At 37.7% G+C, this 19904-nt stretch overlaps 1 long non-coding RNA gene across 1 annotated transcript; it reads left to right on the top strand.

The window, feature by feature from the left end:
* Positions 1 to 1184: 1184 nt before the first annotated feature.
* LOC120176291 lies at positions 1185 to 19195 on the top strand. Its single transcript, XR_005521309.1, has 3 exons — positions 1185 to 1207; positions 17451 to 18543; positions 18646 to 19195. It is a non-coding gene; the product is annotated as an uncharacterized LOC120176291 (long non-coding RNA).
* The last annotated feature ends 709 nt before the right edge of the window (positions 19196 to 19904 follow it).

The raw sequence follows: 19904 nt of genomic DNA, 5'->3' as shown, positions 1-19904 counted from the left end.
CCTTCAGCTAATCTATCATTTCCCGCTACGTCTCGGGAGTTGTCTTGTCCAGACATCTAATAAAATACAATCATATCATTCTATTAGCAAAACAGTATACTTACTTTCTATCAGATCAGAAGTTTTCACTATTTCGTTGGCATGTATACTTTTTAAAACACTTTTGACTTCGTTTTTAGCCTAGAATCGGCTAAACCGTAGCTCTGATACCATTAAATGTAACACCCCCAACCCGTACCCGACCCAGATACGAGTCCGACGTGTCACATTGACTTTTCAAATCTTGACTCTTAAGAAAAATCTCGGGAAATTTAAAACTTTATTTAAAACAAAATACAGACTTGATCAGAGTGCTCGTACTTAATGACTTATTACATGCCAACACTTTATACATAACCAAATACATACTTTGTCAAATACTTCTGATCTGATCTTTTAGTAGTGATACTATCTTTGCCACTTCTATTCTTTCACTTCTCGTTCTTGGTACCTACGTGTAAATCACTTACACGCTAAGTCATAGACTTAGTGAGGCATATAAAATATATAATATAACCATATATCATTTCATATAAATAAAAGACATACATATACAAACATTATCAATAATCCTTTCCACTTACCATATACTCATCATATAACACATATAATTCATGTATGTGCATTCATATCATTGAATCACTACATATCAATATGCATGAATCTATGGTATGATAACAATATACAATCAGGTCATGCACACATGCAACTTACCTTCTTTTATCACTTTCACTTTCATTTGTCTTTCAATTTCATCGCCCATGTATATTATTGAGAATAGAGGTATAAGAGTACATTGAGGTTGTGCACTAATGCTGTCACCAAAGCTCGTATAAATGTCCCGAATGACCTATCCAGAGGTCACACAGACCCCGGTAACTATCCAGAGGTCACAAAGAACCTCGGCAACTGTCCATAGGTCCCAAAGAACCTAGGTAAACTGTCCATATGTTCCTTAGAACATAGGTATATTGTCCATATGTCTCGAAAGACATAGGTAAAACCCTCGACTCTTGGCATGCCAACTATACCTATAGCTCTCGTATCATATACTATGGGCATTTATTTATACATTTCGTATCACTTGTTCTTTCTCTTCTGTCACATACCACATGTATGTGTAACCATATATCTCATATCATATCACATGTATTATATATATATACATGTATTCATGTAAATCATTTCATGTAATTCATATCACATATATCACATGTGCATATAAGCTTATAGCTTCTTTCACATATACATGTAGTCACATAGCTTTCTTTCATGTAACCATGCATGTCATGTCAAATAACATATATCATATGTTGCATTTTCACTTAAGCATATAAATCATATAACATAGCATCCATCTATTTCTATGTATTAATGCATACATGGTAATCACATAACAATTTAGAAGTTACTTCTTACCATAGTAACTCCATCACTGGCTCATCACAAGCCAATGTTAATTCAATAAAATAAGTACAAAATAAATTGCACTCACCTTAGCTTTGCTTTGATTCGATTCTAATTCCTCAATTGTCCTGAAACGGGTCACTTTCTATCTCTACATAACAATACACAGATTCATATCAATATTCCAATTGATATATTCTAAACTGTCACTTCTTAGGCTAAGAGAAAAGCCCATTTCCTCTTTCAATGAAGGTATGCATCGATGCACTACTTGTGCATCGGTGCATAAAATGCATTCGATGTTTTTATTTTAAAAAGATGCATCGATGCATTATCTATGCATCGATGCATCAAAGGCATTCGATGTTCTTCTTTTAAAGGAATGCATCGATGCACTTATGAATGTGCATCGATGCACCTTGTCCAGAAATTGCATTTCAAGCCCGAAATTCATCAATTCTTCATTCAATTCTTCTATTTTAATCCCCTATTATGACTTTAAACTCAACTATCATTATTGAAACCAACTTATGTCCATATAAATCATATTTATCTTCCATATTTCATCAAGATTCTTAAAATTAAGAATCTTACTAAACTTTCAAATTTGTTATAAATCTTTTCTAACTTCATAAATCTCTTATTCTTCTTGATGACAAGTCAAATTCCATCTTAAAAATCTCTTATTAACTCTTTTCCAAAATTTCCTTTAAAAACCCATTTTCTTTAATCTTTCATAACTTCTTTATCTTTCAATCTTAAGATAACCTAAGCTTTCCTTAAGCTTAGTTATTATCTAATGATCAAAACCCAACCATAAATTTAGCAAATAACCAACTAACAAAGAAACTCACCTTTGCAAGCTGGCTCTTCACGTTTGAGAGAAGATAAAGATGAAGAAGATAAGTCTAAAACTTATCTCTTCAATCATACCTCTCATATATTATAATACCCATTTATTAATATTTAATATTATCATTGTTCAATGGCCATTTTGCCCTTCATCTACTTTAATAATTACTAACAACTTTTAGGAATTATTTCCGAATAAATCATTGAATTATTCTATTCTTCTACTTAATTCATCAAATTATTAAACTTTACAATTTAGCCACTAACCCCTAGTTTGGGATGTTACAATAAACTTCTATCTCTTTATGCATCATGTCGTGAAATAACGTCACCATGGCCCTTTGATATGTTGCCCCGGCGTTCTTCAATCCAAACGGCATTACTTTATAACAAAACATTCCCCACATGGTAACGAACGTCGTTTTTTCCATATCTTCTGGGTTCATCTTAATTTGATTATAGCCAGAGAAACCATACATAAAAGAGAACAAAGAATTTCCAGCAGTATTATCCACTAGCGTGTCTATATGTGGCAAAGGAAAATTATCTTTTGGACTAGTTCGGTTGAGATCCCTGTAGTCGACACACATTCGAACTTTTCCATCCTTCTTCGGTACTGGGACAATATTTGCCACCCACTCAGGATATTTAGCTACTTTAAGAAACCCGACATCAAATTGTTTCTTCACTTCCTCTTTAATCTTGAGCAGCATCTCAGGTTTCATTCTTCTCAGTTTTTGTTGTACCGGTTTATATTCAGGCTTTATTGGCAGTTTGTGAACAACCAGTTCTGTATCTAAACCCGGCATATCTTCATATGACCAAGCAAACACATCTTTGTATTCTTGAAGCAATTCTATCAAATCATGTCGACCTCTAACTGACAGAGTGTTACCAATCTTTATTTCTCTCTTATCCTCATCTGTCCCCAAATTCAAACTCTCAGTAGACTCTTTATGAGGTAGAATCTACTTATCTTCATTCTCCACCATTTTCAACAATTCAGAAGGTAGTTCACATCCTTCATCATCATCACAATCCTCGATCTCCCCTTGACATATAGGCTTCTCGAAATCAATCTCCGGGTCAGAGTCATTAGCATTCATATTATTGATATCTGAGCTCCTGAAAAAATAATGAAAGAGAAGATATATATATACATATATACATATAGGAGGATCTTTTTCCATATAAATAAATAGAAAGAAATAAATACATACATATATACAACAAAGAATGAATGAATGAAATGCATGGGAGAATGTTTGCCATTTGGAGCTAACAGAATGCATCTTTTATTGAAAGCAAGAAAAAACAAACAGCTTAACCCTTTACATAAAATCACCTATTGCCCCAAGGTATGAACAACAGGGAGAAAGTTCCAGTGCATTACTCTGTAAAAGATTTGTAAACTACAGACAGTTCTTTCGCGGTCCAATTGTTCAACACGAAGCCCGGCGGTGCAGGATAAATGCCCATAACTCTCATTTCCTCAAATTCATCATCAGTTATAACGTTAACGCCTAAATCTCCCAAGGCATCCTCAACCATCACCTCAGTGTTCCTTGAATTCCCTTGAAACATATGTCCCCCAGATATGAAAATGCTGCTCAACGGCGGGAATATCATGGGTTCCCAGCTAAGGTCTTCACCAGCCAATCTGGCCTTTCTCATTTCCTGACCCTTCTTAATTCCTCTCAGCTTATCCCTCGGAGTTGGCTGATACTCCAAACCAAATCGATCTCTTTTAGTAACAGGGCATATTGGATTCACTGGTCCTTGTAACTGACTTCCTAACCCCTTTCCAACTTTCGCTCCTCTTCCAAGAGTCAATTTGAGTCCCATTTTGGTACAATTTGACAGTCTAGGCTTTGGTATCTTCCTGCCTTCAGCCACAAATGTAGCATTGACAAACTCCAACGATCTAAAAGAACACTCGACTGCTTGCTCATCCACTTCAATGTACGGAGCAGTAGTAGAAACAGAAGCAATAATGTCCTCTTCAGCATGAATACATACCAACCTTCCATCAATCACAAATTTCAGTCTCTGGTGCAATGTGGACGGAATTGCACCGGCCTGATGAATCCAAGGCCTTCCCAACAAACAATTGTACGTTGGCATAATGTCCATTATAAGAAATTCCACTTCATAAGTTGCTGGACCAATAGTTAGAGGAACATCAATCTTGCCTAACACTTCTCTTTTAGTCCCATCGAAAGCTCGAACCACACTTTGACAGGTTCTCATAAGTGTACTATCTAATGGAAGCTTCTTTAGAGTCACTAAGGGCATCACATTCAAAGTTGAACCATTATCAACCAAGACCCGGGACAACACATGCCCTTTACATTTAACTGTAATGTGTAAAGCCTTCTGACTACCAATTATCCCAGAAGGGATCTCATTCTCAGAAAAAGATAAAAAATTATCAGCTTGTATATTGGAAACTAACCGGTCCAACTTTTCAATAGGCAACTCTTTCGGAACAAAAGTTTGGTTCAAAACCTTTAACAGAGCATTCCTATGGGCCTCTGAACTCAAAAGTAATGATAAAACAGAAATACGGGCAGGCAACTTGTGTAACTGTTCCACAACACTGTATTCACTATGCTTCAGAAACTTCAAAAATTCTACCGCTTCACTCTCGGTTACCGGTTCATTGATAATATGCTTATCTTCTTCTATCTGCACATCAACCTTTTTCCCCTTATCAACTGCAACCTTCTTCTCAGACTCTTTAGGTGGATTAAGAGAATAACACCTACCGCTTCTAGTAAAGCGTCCCACCTCATCTACTTCCTCATTCTCTTTTGTTACATCTCCCATCTGGCAATCATATCTCCAAGGCACCTGTTTATTATCCTGATACGAGAATGGAGATGGAGGTGTAATAACCACTTTCAGGGCTACCTTCTCAGCAACTCGATTCTTGGGAGTAATAATTAGGGGACAACTGGCATTGTATACCCCTTTCGACGATCCTTGAAGCGTAAACTTCCGCTTCCTCTTCTTCAGCAATCTCTCTAAATAACACAATTTCTTTACTGTCCATCATGTCTTGTACCAAAGATAGGAAGTCAGGACATTACTGAATACTGTGTCCTTCACTGTTATGATACTAACATACCTCTCCACTATTAAACTGTTCACCCGTCAAACTGGGCTTCAACAATCCTACCTTGACCATCTGGCACCACACCCAACTCATGGGTGATATCACCTCACTAACATTCCGTACAATTCTCTTTCCTTTCTCTTCAATAATCGCGTTAACTCCTGCCCCTGTATGGCTTGGCAACGGATTCTGAGCTATATTTGGCTGCTCACTGTCACCAAAGTTGATGACATTCCTCGTTCTCAAAGCTTGGACAACCTTCATAAAAGCAGTACAATTCTCAATGGAATGCCCAGGGTTCCCTGCATGGTACTCACACTAAGCACTAGCATCATACCATTTGGGAAAAAGAGGTTGCATTGGTGTCACGTGATACGACGAAACCACGTGCCGATCATATAAAATCTGAAACAATTCCTTATAAGTCATCGGGATGGGATCAAATTGAGGCCTTTCTCTCCTCTGGTCCCTTGCTCCTTGTCTATTGTCATTTTGTGTTGATGACCCTACTCCTTGAGGACGGGAAACAGTAATGTTATTAGAATCGTACTGCCTCACATTACTGACTTCGTTTTTCTTTTTCCTCGTTGGTGGCCTCTTACTAGACTCTCCTCCCTCGAGCTTCCCACTCTTAACAGCCATTTCAATCATTTCTCCCGCCATAACTACATCAGCAAAACTTCGATAAGGATTACCGATAAGATGCGAGAAAAAAAGAGCCTTTAAGGTGTTGACAAAAAGCATATTTGTTTCCTCCTCTTCCAATGGCGGGTGGACTTGCACTGCTACATCTCTCCATCTTTGAGCATATTGTCTAAAACTCTTGTTAGATTTCTTTTCCATTCCTTGCAACATCATCCTGTTGGGCCTAACATCTTTTACATGTTTGTATTGCTCAAGAAAGGACTTAGCCAAGTCTTTCCATGATTTAATATTAGCTCTACTCAGCTGGTTATACCACCGGATTGCCGAGCCAATTAAGCTTTCCTGAAAGCAGTGTATCAACAATTAATCGTCCCCTATGTATCAGGTTATCTTCCTACAAAACATTGTGATATGCGCAGAGGGACACCTGGTACCATCAAACTTCTCAAAGTCAGGAACCTTGAACTTTGGAGGCAAGACCAGATCAGGAACTATACTTAATTCCTTTGCGTCAAATCCATAGACACTAGTATCTTCCTTCATGGCTTTGACCTCTCTTTCTAACTGTTTCCATTTCTCTTCCAGCGGATTGTTTTGGTTTTTCTTGGCTTCTTCATCAAGGTCTGGAACTTGATGATATTGATGTTCTTCCTGATACGAACTACATCCTGGCTGTACGTTAACAGAAGCACCGACTGGATTAATGTGCACCTTCCCGACATGAACAGGGGTCACTTGAACATTCTGAGATTGTTCTGGGGTTAACCCTGGATGATGAAGTGGGTCCTCAGTTACACCTTCTGGCATAAGGCTTTTCCCATGTTCTGGATTTCTTCCTTCCAACATACTCGCAAACTTGGCAAACATCTCCTTTTGGGCATTAATCATATCTTCTTGCATTTTCTTGATATTATCTTGTAACTCCAACTGAGCCTTCTCAATTTGGGCAAGTTTGTCCTCCATAACTTTCTTCCTGGTTCTGTAGGTATGCTTGAGATTTTCCAGTATTACTCTGTCACAGAGTCATTTTGTTATCGCTGATATTTATTAATGAATATGAAACATATGATTATGAATGAATAAAATGTTATGCAAAAATTTAAATGTATTAAAAATGCATATGCAAAATGCAGGGTGTTGATCTTGGAACGACTCCTTAGAACAACTCTTTATATTAGAACGACGTTCAATTACAAAGTTGAAAACATATCACAAATAAATCTGCACCATCTCTCCTATTTGCTGTACATGTGCTAGCAACTCCACGATCTTCTGGTTTTCTTCAGCCCCGAGATCCAGTTCTTCAATCACATCAACAGCTTCCTCGGATAAAATGACCAAATATTGAGCTATTCTCCGCGTGTGTCCTAAGTAACAAGCAATAAGATCTTCTCTTTGCTTAACTCTCGCCTGAGCTCGCTCCCATCGAAAACGCCATTGTATATCCCCCACATAAGGAACTATCGATAGCTCACTTGCTTGCCTCTGAAAATCTTGCCTCATAAGGAACAATGGCTTCAAGCTCACTCGTTTTTTCAAACTTTCAACTTCCCCATGGCTTGAGCTACCTTCCCTGCTTCGGTATCGTCGTAATGCAGTCTCTAAACTTAAAATTTTCTCTTTCAACTTCCCATTCTGAGCTTGACTCTTTTGTAACCGCTGCTCTAAAGAATCCTTTTCTTTTGATAAAATCTTCACTTGGTGCCTGCTTTGCTTAAGCTCTTCTTGACTCTCTCCGGCTACTCTTTTGAGGCTCGTCACCTCTTGCCTCAATTCGACAGACTTACTCGAGCTAGAACCTGCCTGAGCTTTTACCATTCGCTGATAAGTTGACCGAAGATCGTCAAAGTCTAGCCGAAGTTGCTTCTCCACCTTTTCAATTCGATCTGCTCTACTCTTCTGAATGTCGATCTCCAATCCCTTTTGATACACTTCATCTTCTAGCTTCTGTAAAGTCATTCTCCATTATCTCCGTTCTGCTTCAAAATCGCGCTTGGCTAACTCTAAAAGAGATGGCACCACTCTTAACTGTTCCTTCATCGGCTGAATATTTTCAGGATTCACTATCGGGATGTTGTCATTTACTCGACCGCTTCTCCACTGCTCGTACTCTTAAGATAACTCGAGATCATAAGTGAACAAATTCACGCGACGAGTTTGCTTCCAGGCCTCAGTAACCCCTTTAACTTTACCCTTATACTGATCTCCTTTGAATGCAAAATCCGACCCTACCAAGTCCCATGTGGCTGGAATGAACTGCCTTGACCCATACTGTCTGGAAACTAGTAGCGGTGCATACCCAACATAACCCCATATACCTGGCAAAGGAACCCAATCTCGCTCTCCACATCGGTAAAGTATATCCGAAGAAACATTCCACGAAGCTCGCCACAAAATATCACCATCTCTGATATCCTTGAAGATGACCATCCATTTTTCTTCGGTGAAGCCCCCAGGCCATTCTTTAGAAAGAAAATCTTTCAAAGGCGAAAACCCCTCTAGAAACACTCGTCCTGGTGCTCTTTCAACATGTTTGAAATGACTCAGAATCCACACTAGCAGCAAAGGCGCACATCCTATAAAGCGTCCTTCTCCCTCGCGCCTACAAGAACTCAAAGACCGGAACGTCTCAGCTAAAATGGCTGGAACAGGATCCACGTGCTTATATAATCTTTCAAACAGGTCAACGACTGATACGTCTACATATCCTAGCACCTTTGGAAAAATAACGAGCCCATAAATCCCTAAAGCAAACAAGTCAAGCTTCTTTCTCTTATCAGGATGATGATCGATTACTTCTTTCAAAGCAGCCCAAGAGATACACTCACTGTCTCATTTCTTCTTAATATTTCTGACTACCCAATCTTCACTCATTCCGGTCATCAATAGTAATTTCTTCTTAAACGAAGGAGTGACTGGTAGCTTGGTATATATTCTATCTATCTGGGACCTCGGACAACAGACCAAAGCTTGATACTCCTCTATTATTGGTGTCAGATCCACTCTACCAAATGTGAAACAGCTATAAGCCGGGTTCCAGAACTGTGTCAATGCTCTAAACAGATTTCAGTCAATAGGAACATCCAGAAGATAAGGAATATCGCCGTACAACTGATAAAACATCTCCTTATCGGCTATTGTCCATCTTCCCCATATCTCCTTTAGCTCACTTAGATCATTCTGACGCACGTTGATGTGAGTATAACCAAATAACTCCGACACGTATCCAGGCATAACGCTGTCCCCATTGGTCAGTTGAGACTGTTCCGACCACCTCAAAACATTTGCATTGTCTTCAACCTCTTTCTGAACCGTTCGTTCCATATTACTGGCCTTCTATATGGACATCGATCCCAAATCAACACTCTGTAATGGATAGTGCAATGCAAAACAGAAAAAGAAACAAGACAAAGACAACAAAAGATCGGTTAGTAAACATAAATCAATTAAGTCGAGATAATAATTTATTCAAGAATCCTACCCACACATGCTGGCTACCCAATCATGCTTTATCAGATCTTACCCAACATGATATCTACCCCCATGCTTTGTTATTCACAAAAATAAATCCTAACCGCATTATATCTAATTCGCATGCTTGTTCAAAAAATAAACCTAACCGCATGATATCTAGTTCGCATGCATTTATTCGAAAAAACGAAAATAAATGACTCAAAAAATCTTTTCCTTGTGTACCCTCCTCACGGGATTCTTAAGGTTCGGGTTTGGCTCAACCTAAGTTCGGGCTCTACGTTCACTATATGCTGGGTTAGGTTCTAAAGTAATAGGTTCTCGAATTGTCCTTGTCGGTGCCCCCTTGGGCTGACGAACCCTCAATCCTGGCCCATCACAGGCTTTAGGGGATCGAGTGCAATTTCGAGGGAGCACATCTCCTTATATCCATGCAGAGGTGATTTCCATCATGAGGACCATAAGGCGTGAGCTCCAAAAGCGATCCACTATCCCATGCGGAGGTGAAAACCACACGAGGGCATAGTCTCTCACTCCTACTTAATTAGGACGGAGCGAGGTTTTAGCTCATGTCATGAAAATGCAACTTTGCAGTGTGTGAGGAAAAGCGAAAAAAACAAAAACACTCAAAATCAATTCTTAAAACAAATAATTATTCTGAAATCATTAACAAACAGATTAGTACAACTATTTAATTGTTAATCGAATTAAGTTAAAAGAAAATCAAAATACAAATTAAACTTATTAAAAACCAAAAAAGGGATCAAAAATCAAATTAAAACGAATTTGTAATTTTCAATTGCAAAGACAATTAATTAATCGACTATCGGCTTGACTCTCTAAAAAAAAGTCCCCAGCGGAGTCGCCAAGCTGTCGAAACGATTTTTTTCTAAAAGGTGAAATGATGTGAGATTTTGAAAAACCACATTAATTTTTAATTTATCTTTTTCAATTGATTTTTAATTTAAAAAACAAATGCGATTTAAAAACCTCTCGTTTCGAAAAATTTAAAATTTCTTTTCGTTAAAAACATATTGTTCAAAGGGTCGCCACCAATCTTTGATTAGGGTGTGATTGGGCACCCAAAGATGTTTGTTATTTTAAATAAAAAATTAATTTTAATTAAAACAACAAATTAAGGTCTGCGTTACCAAAATCCAAGTTCGGGAGTCAGTTACGTGTAGGGAAGGATTAGCACTCCCACGACGCCCAAAATTGGTACCTAGTCGATTAATTAACGTCCTTGCATTGAACTTTACAAATTCGAACTTAATTTGACTTTTGATCCCATAAAACAATGACGTAAATTTAAAAACATTCAAAAACACTCAAACAAATTAAATTAAAATTACCAAGTCGTTTTAGAAAGATAAAGAATGTTCGATTATTTACAAATATCGAGACCAGATCTTAAAGATATAACAACCTTTTCTCGATAAATTTAAATAAACGAACATTTCCTTTTCTTTCGTTCCCAAATTTTAGAGTGATTGATCAATTTTTAGGCGTCACTAATGGGATACACTTTTATTTTAAAATCATTAAAAGCGGACCTCAAATTAGTTATGACTGCCCACTTAAAATAATTTTAAATTAAAAAGGTATTACCCTTAGTCCGATTATGTAATAGGTCGAGTTATGCACGTGAGGCTATCATGCAAATTATGCAAAAAGTGGATGTCATGCCAAAATTAATTAAACAAAATTAAAAAAATATCATACAACGTGGCATACAAAAAATGATATACATACATTTTAAAATTAAAAATTATAAACCATGCATATTAACATATAATGTACAAGTATGACTCAAATATAAAAACAAAATCATATCATGCTAAACTATAAATTAAAATATATATATATACATATTAAAAAGTGACTAAATTTAAATAAACATAAAATTAAACATACTAATTAAAAATTAAAACAAAGACTTAAAGAAAAACAAACATAAACATAATGAACTTAAATAAAACACACATAAATATGAGAGATCTACACCTAAATAATTCAACAAAATTATAACTAATACTAAAATTGGAAAATGATGAAATCAGGACAAACAAAAAAAAAGTCAAATTCAGAAATTAATCTCTCGGGTGGCAAATTTACAAAGGATGCCTAAGATTTGAGGACTAAGAACTAATTTTCCCTAAACAATTAATATAAAACCTAAATACCCTAAACCTAGACTAACCTCACAGGAACACTCAACCACTCCTCACCTTTCCAATCTCTCCACTCACGCATAAATATATAATATTAATACTTGAAGAAATTTTAAAACAATCTAGCACAGAGATTCAAAGTTAATGGAATTCACAGGTAATTGTTCAACTCACTACACGCATATTAAGGCTAAACACTGCCGTTTTAATGAATTTATATGTAAGGTTAAAAAAAACTAAACCTGATACCAACTATCCAGTTCTCTCTCTCGCCTCACACTCAAATTCCCTCTCACAGAACCCATGACTTCTCCTCAGCTTTTCACTGCTTCAATCGAACCCAAAACTGAGCCTCCTATTCAAAGCTAAACTCAACCCGGGTAAATCTCTAATCTCTCCCTATTTTCTAATTTTTTGAAAGAAAAATAAATAACTACACATAGTAGTACTAGATGTTTCGAAAAACAAAAAAGAAAAATAACTACTTACAAATTGCTTGTATTGCTTTCGAAAAAGATAGGGAAGAACCCGATTACACTGTTTGATCTCTGAATCCTTGAACGCTGTTTTCACAGTTTTTTTTTTGTTTTTCTATTTGTTCTGGTGTGAAAAAAATCTAGTCTATGTAATCTCTCCTCTCGCTCTGTGATCTCTGTTTTTTTTTTGTTTTTTTTTTCGTTCCTTTTTCAATGGTCTCTGCCTTTTCTCGTTCTGCTGATCCTCTCCAGTTTTCAGAGGTTAATCCCTTTCAAAACCGACCCCCACTCTCTATAAACCGTTCCCCCTCTTTTCCTACTCAAAACTGCCTGTCTTATTGGCATAATCCAACTGAGCACGGGTTGGGTTAGATATAATGATGGGCTCGATTCGAATTGTTTAATCTGCTATAAGCCCGGACAAAACGAGCATCTACATGAGGGAGAATGCATATGTTTCTTTGTCTGTCGATAGGCTCTTTAGGGGTAAAGCCTGTTGTGCAAGAAGTCAAGCGAATCATAGGAAGTTTAAGGTTGCTCCTAGTCGTTCCGGTAGTGTTTGTTCGTTGAGTGAAGTTTCAATCTGTTTCCATGAGAGAGTTTTTTTTAGAGGGGATAGAGGTATTCTCCCAGATGTTCGGGATCAGGATAGTGCCTCGTCTGAGTCCTCAGTCGTCTTTCGTAAAGCGAGGGAGGAGGAGGCTGCTACTAGGGAAGTTTGTGACATGTTGGGGATTTTTTTCGTAGGGGGCAACATTTACTGGAAGAGGAGATTTTGAATTTGGAGTTGAAAAGGTCTTCTAGGAGTTTGAGATTATAGTTAATGAGCTGAAAAGGGGTTTTAATTTTTATTTTTGTATGTCCCATTTTAATGTGGTTTCTTGGAATGATAGGGGTCTTGGGAAGAAGGAAAAAATTCGAGCAGTGGCTAGACTTGTTAGCAATGTCAAACCAGTCTTTTTGATGCTCCAGGAAACTAAGCTGAGCTTCTGTGAAATCGACTTATGGAGGAAGTTGGGGGGAAATCTTCTGAAAGGTAAAAGTGTCCAATTAGCTGATGGGTCTGCTGGTGGTTTAATTTGTTTGTGGAATGAAGATTTTTTTGAAGCTACAAGTGAATTTAAGACCAGCAGATTCATAGTTGTATCAGGGAAGTTCAAGGTGGTTAATTGTGACTGTGTTATTATTAATGTTTATGGTCCATCTGTTGAAGCTGATAAGGAGATTTTTCCAGAGATTTGATGGATTTTGTGCAAGGTCTAAGCCTGCCTGTTTTCTTAGGGGGGATTTCAATGCCTACCTTGATCCGGTGGAGAAGATTGGAATGGCTCAGAATTGGCATTCAATTGATCTTTTTTCGAACTTTGTCCATAGTCTGAATCTCTTGGACCTTCCATTAGTGGGTGGGAATTTTACTTGGTGCAATAATAGGGAAGGTGCAACTTGGATAAGATTAGATCAGTTTTTATTAAGTGGTAGTTTCCTGCAGTGTTTTCCGAAAGTTGTCCAAAAAATGCAACCAAAGTCTATCGGATCATAATCCAGTGCTACTAGAAGAAGACGTTGAGAATTGGGGCCCTAAACCCTTTCTGTTTTTTAATTACCTTTTAGAGGAGGAAGGGTTTGATAGGGTGGTCCAGAATTCTGTTAACTTGTCTAATGGTCGAAGGGGTTTGTTTAGCATTCTGCAAGGTACTAAAAAAGTGATTAAACAGTGGTCCAACAAAAATCATTTGGGGATTTCTGATCAAATTTCAGCCATGGAAGCCAGGATTAATGCATTGGAGTTGAAGTCTTAAGGTGGGGGGTTTACTCCACGTGATAGGGATCAGCTTCTGCTGATGAGGTCTGAATTGTGGATATTGCATAGGAAGGAGGAGAGTACTTGGCTGCAGAAGTCTAGAATGAAGTGGATTAAGGATGGGGACAGGAATACGAGGTTCTTTCATCTATGTGCTACTAATAGAAATAGAGTTAACGCAATTTCGGCCTTGAAAGTGGATGGTGTGTTAATTGATGATCCAAATAAAATTAGAGCTGCTATTAAGGATTTTTTCAAAGTAAACTACAATGCTAAGTCTACTTTAGAGGTGGTTGATATCAACCTGAATTTTGCTAAATTGTCTTTCGAGCAAAAAGAGGGTCTTGAGGCTGATTTCTCAGAGCAGGAAGTGCGGGATGTGATCTTTTTATCGGATAGCGCCAAGGCACCTGGTCCGGATGGTTATACTATGGGTTTCTTTAAAAAATTCTGGAATATCTTGAAGGATAAAATTATGAAATTTGTCCGTGATTTCTATAGTGGGAGGGAATGGGAACATGGGGTTAATCATTCCTTTATTACGTTAATCCCAAAGAAACTCAATCCTGAGGAAGTTGAAGATTTCAGACCTATAAGCCTTGTCGGTAGCTTATACAAAATTATTTCTAAGGTGCTGTCCAAACGGCTTGCTGCTATTATTAAAGATATAATTAGTCCCTCGCAGTTTGCCTTTATTCCGGGTAGGCAATTGCTTGACTGTGCTCTTTTGGCTAACGAAGGCATTGATTATTGGAGGAAACAAGGGAGATATGGAGTTGTTTTCAAAGTTGATTTCCGCAGGGCCTATGATTCAGTTGAATGGCCGATTCTTTTCAAACTTCTGAGGGGTATGGGTTTTGGTGAAAAATGGATTTCATGGATGGAGTGTTGTGTTTCTTCAGCCTCAATCTCGGTATTAGTGAATAGGTCTCCAACTGAGGAATTTCAGATTACTAAAGGTTTGAGACAGGGCTGCAGTTTGTCCCCTTTATTGTTTAATATAGTTGGGGAACTTTTAAATCTAATGCTGAACAAGGTTGCTGATCTGGGTCTTTTTGAAGGGTTCAATATTGGCAGGTGAGATAATTCTTTCCATCTGACTCACCTTCAGTTTGCAGATGATCTAATATTATTCTGCAAAGACTCTCCTACTCATATCCTTAATATTAAGAGAGTTTTGAGGATTTTTAGTGTGATGTCAGGGCTACACTTAAATCTGTCTAAGAGTAATTTGTATGGCATTAATGCGGATGAGGTAAGAGTATTAGAATGGGCTAGGATGGCGGGCTGTGGAGTGGGATCTTTTCCTATGACTTATCTTGGTTTGCCGCTTGGTTCAAAGAAGAATTCAGAGGGTATGTGGGAACCGGTTGTTCAGAATTTTTACAAAAGATTAGCAGGCTGGAAATCGAATTCTCTGTCGATGGTTGGGTGATTAGTGCTGGTTAAGTCTTTGTTGTCTAGCTTGTCGATATTTTACCTATCAATTTTTAAAATTCCAGTGAAGGTCATGCAGAAATTGAACTCTTTAATGGCGAATTTTATTTGGGGTGATGTTCCAGCTAAGAAAAAGGTACACTGGGTGAACTGGAAAACTGTCTGTCAACCGTTTGAAGGAGGAGGGTTGGGAATTTTAGACTTGAGGTTGATTAATAGAGTTTTGCTTGGGAAATGGGTATGGAAATTTGCAAATGATAAAAATAGTCGGTGGAAAAAGATGATTTGCTGCAAGAACAACGTTAGTAATTTGTCTCTTTCAATAATGAAGGCTGCTTCTCCGCACGATTCTTGGATTTGGAGAGCAATTCTAAACAATTATGTCATAAACGATGAGGTTGGGGAATGTTTGAGAGCTAATTCAAAGATTCACATAGGCAATGGCAGATCCATTGTTTTTTGGCATGATGTGTGGATCAACGACTCAACCTTAAAATCACAATTTCCAAGAATTTTTGCTTTATCGGTTATTAAGTTGGGGACAGTAGCTGATTTGGTGGTTTCGTGCAGAATGTTTGTGTGTGGAACATCTAGTTAAGAAGATATTTACTCGACTGGGAACTGGATCAGTGGATTGCTTTAATGTCCTTGATTGAAAATGTATCTTTGTCAGATTCAGTGGATGATTTTCTTGGGTGGTCGGGGAAAGGTGATGGCCTGTTTTCGGTCAAGTCATGTAGGAGGTCTTTTTTTAGCAGTTCAGAAGGTTCGTTTGAGTGGAATAAGTGGGTTTGGGCTGGTTTGGCTCCTCCTAGGGTGGAAACTTTCCTTTGGCAGCTTTGTCATGGTAAAATGGCAGTTAGAGAGGAGTTGAAGAAAAGAGATATTCCTTTGGAAGACGGTCTTTGTCCACTGTGTCAATTGCATGAAGAATCTGTTGAACACCTTTTCTTCTCTTGTGTGGTTGCAGAGGAGCTATGGACCAAATTCCTTAGGCTATGGGAAATTTCTACTGCTCTTCCTCATGACCCCATTTCTCTTTTGTGCTCTTGGTCGTTTCTAAGGAAGGATTCTAGCATTTGGAAGTTCATCCCAGGGGTTGTTTTATGGTCAGTTTGGAAGGTTAGGAATCTGGTTGTTTTTGAAAAGTGGAAGGTCGACACTACATCTTTGTTATTCTTCGCCAGATTTAGATTGGCTAAATGGTTTCTAGCTAAATATCCTTTGGTTCGTATCAACTCTGATAATTTAGTTGGGGATCCGACGCTTGCAGATAAGTCTCAGTACTCTCATGTCCATGAGAGGGCTATTTGTTGGACTCCACCGCCTATGGATATGTTCAAGCTAAACATTGATGGGGCGGTAAGAGGGGATAGGTTGCAAGGTGGTATAGGTGGCCACCTTCTCTTTAGCGGTAGGGCCTGGAACTCCCATTTTAGCAGAGTTGAAAGCTATTAAGGAAGGGATTGTGTTTTTCTTCTCTTCGAACTGGGCTAACAAGGGAAGATTAATTATAGAAAGTGACTGTAAAACAACAGTGGATTGGATTTCTAATCAAAACTCTGCACCAGCTTTTTTCAGTTCGATGGTGGAGGAAATTGGGGCTTCTATTTCGGCTAAGGATATTGTTTTGAGATTGATTCCTAGGAGTTGCAATGTGGAAACTGACCAGTTAGCTAAGGAGGGGATTGGTTGATTGCTTCAAGCATTTTGTGGGAATGTTTTGTGTTGGTTTTCTGGCCGATCGGCTACAGGCCAGACTCAGTAGAGGTCGTTGTAGAATTGTACAGGGCTGTTTGGCCTGTTTGGGCAGTTGTTTGTTCTTGGTTATTTTGGGAAAGTCCCTTGGCTGTATTTTATGTATTTATTATGGTTAATAAAATTTTTAAGGCACTCTTTTCCCTCTTCCGCTGATTGATGAGCTTCTTTACAAGCTCATACAATTAAGAAGGGGGTTTTTAATGAGGCCTTCAATTCCTATAAAAAAAAAGAATTAAAGGGGTAGAAAAGTAGTAAGATGGAAAATATAATAGTTTCTTCCCATTGGTGTGCTTTGTAGGAAAGATGGAGAAACTGAAAGAAAATGTAATTTTCTTTCCATTCATTGCCTGGTAGAGTTGAAAAATGAGAGGAAAGAAAATAAAGCTTTTGGAAAATACCAAATGCTGAACTGACTTGCATCTCTTTAACATTCTCTTCTCTTTTCATTCCTAGTGTCTCTAGATTCGGATTTTTGAGCAGATATATGAGTTTGGGAGAAATTCATGTGCAACTTAGTAGTTAAATATCAGGTTGAAATGAGGTTTTGGAACTTGATAATTGTGCATGAACAAATGAAAGGCCAAGTTATTCTATAGAGCTTCAGGTAGGGGCAATGTTCTCTCATACATATGTTTTTGGCTACCAGATTGTGATGGGATAACGGTGAGCATATGGTGTGATCATGATATTATATGCAATATTTTATCTTCGCTCGATGCCTCATTAGTTTGATCATTTATAATGAAAAAAATCTCCCAGTGATGTCTCTCTAGTTTGATCACGATAATATATGCAATACTTTAATATTCTGGTTGATGCCTTACTAATCCTCATATGCCCTCTTTGCCTCACTAGTTTGATCATGATATTATTGCAATACTTTTATCCCCCGGTTGATGCCTCAGTAATCCTCATATGCCATCTTTATGTAAAATCTTAAGGCAATTTCTCTGCACAACTCTCCTATGGATAGGATTACCCTTTCCTTTTTTGGCTCTCTGGAGTGTTCTATGGTAGCTCACACCCAGCTGATCGACTTTTTTTTTTCCTTTTTGCTTTGGGCCAAAAGAAGGAACAAGGCTGTTGGTAGAATTTTTTTAACATTACCTTCTATTGAAGCTGGTTGTTTGCACATTGTTTTAATTTTTTGGCACATTAATACGATGATTAAAACTGGAATCCTATGAATTCGCAGGTCCACAATTGTACATTCCAATACCATTGCCCCCAAAGAGCAACCAAGCCTCAAGTGCTTAAAAGAAAGGCAAAATGCAGAAGTGGCATACAGCAAAAGTTCCAGGGAAGCCGAAGCCATTCCACTACATTTATCAAGAACCTTGCAAGTGCAACAAAGAATCCCACCGGGTATGTTTTAAATTATCCTAGCACACCGTTCATTTTTCTTTTGCTCTTTTAATTTTCTTGTATTCTATATCGGTGCTCGGACCGACATATTTCACTATTCAGCTAAACCAGGAAAGATAGTAGGTCCTGTTGCACTGTATGAGAATGGAACAATCATGAAAGATTCCTATGATCCAAGAACGTTCATAAGAAGCACTGGTCTTCCCACCAGAGTCTGTCCACCCTGCATATTCTTATCACAAATCTGGCACAGTTAATCAAGAAAGACCTGGAAGGGAGTTGCCATCCCAAGCTAAACAAGGTTCTCAATGTGGCATGTCAGCCAAATTTTCACCGGATGTAGCTATCGACATCGATTCGAACCCATTTTTCATGACCAGAGTGAAGAAGGTGGAGCCGGCTGACAATAGAATTACCAATGAGGCAAACTTGTTGCAGGCAAAAGCTCAGTACAGTGGAATAGGTGTTGCTGCAACTGGTGCGGCAACAGCCACCGGCTGTCGGAAGCTCGGAACTGTTCAGTACGGCATGACAAGGATGTATTAGCCGGAGATTAAGAATGGACCCTTTGCATAGAGGAAGGGACTCGTTTAGTGAAATCTGTTAAAAGGAGATCAGGCTAGCTTGGAAATGGGGAAGTTATATGATACGTTTAATCTTATTATATACAATAAAAATAACGCTCATCGGCTTTTATTGTTGCTATTGTTTCATCAAATTTTAAGAGACTTGTTTCAGAGCATTTGTTAAGGGTGTCCAGTAGGGGTATCAAGGTGAAAGTTCCTTCTTGTATCAATTTAGTCTCTACTGTGTTTGTAAAAGGAATTAAATAAGGTTACTTTTTACATATTCATCGCTTACTTTTTAGTTTAAATTTACGTAATATTTTTTGCCGTAGTGAAGGGTTCACATTAGAGTTTCCTTGTAAGCATTAGGGTTCACGTTTGGTTAATTTTACATAATTATTTATATTTGTGGAATCATTAAAAGTTCTAGTTATTTTAAAGGTTTGATATAAAAATAAGTGATTGAATTATGCCTCTAAAAATAGGTATCTAATATTTTTTTAATTATACTTTTAGGTGTTCATCGTTTATTTTTTAATTTTTTAATAATAAAAATATTATTTTAAATTAAAAAAATTATAGAAAAACCCAAATTTTACTGAAATTATAAAAAAATATTAAAAAATTAAAATCTCATTTTAACCCTCATTACCAATCGTCATCGGCCATCTCCAACCATCATCGTGATCGTCGAATGGTCACCCACCTATCGCCACTCACCTATTGATCAATCATCATCCTTACCATGATCAAAAAAATCCAAAAATCTAAAACCCCAAAATCCAAATCTCTAAT

The sequence above is a fragment of the Hibiscus syriacus genome, unplaced genomic scaffold (assembly GCF_006381635.1).
Source record: "Hibiscus syriacus cultivar Baekdansim isolate YM2019G1 unplaced genomic scaffold, ASM638163v2 tig00112231_pilon, whole genome shotgun sequence".
Classification (NCBI taxonomy): domain Eukaryota; kingdom Viridiplantae; phylum Streptophyta; class Magnoliopsida; order Malvales; family Malvaceae; genus Hibiscus; species Hibiscus syriacus.
The sequence above is the reverse complement of the archived record's forward strand: the minus strand, read 5'-3'. Positions and strand labels throughout refer to the sequence as shown.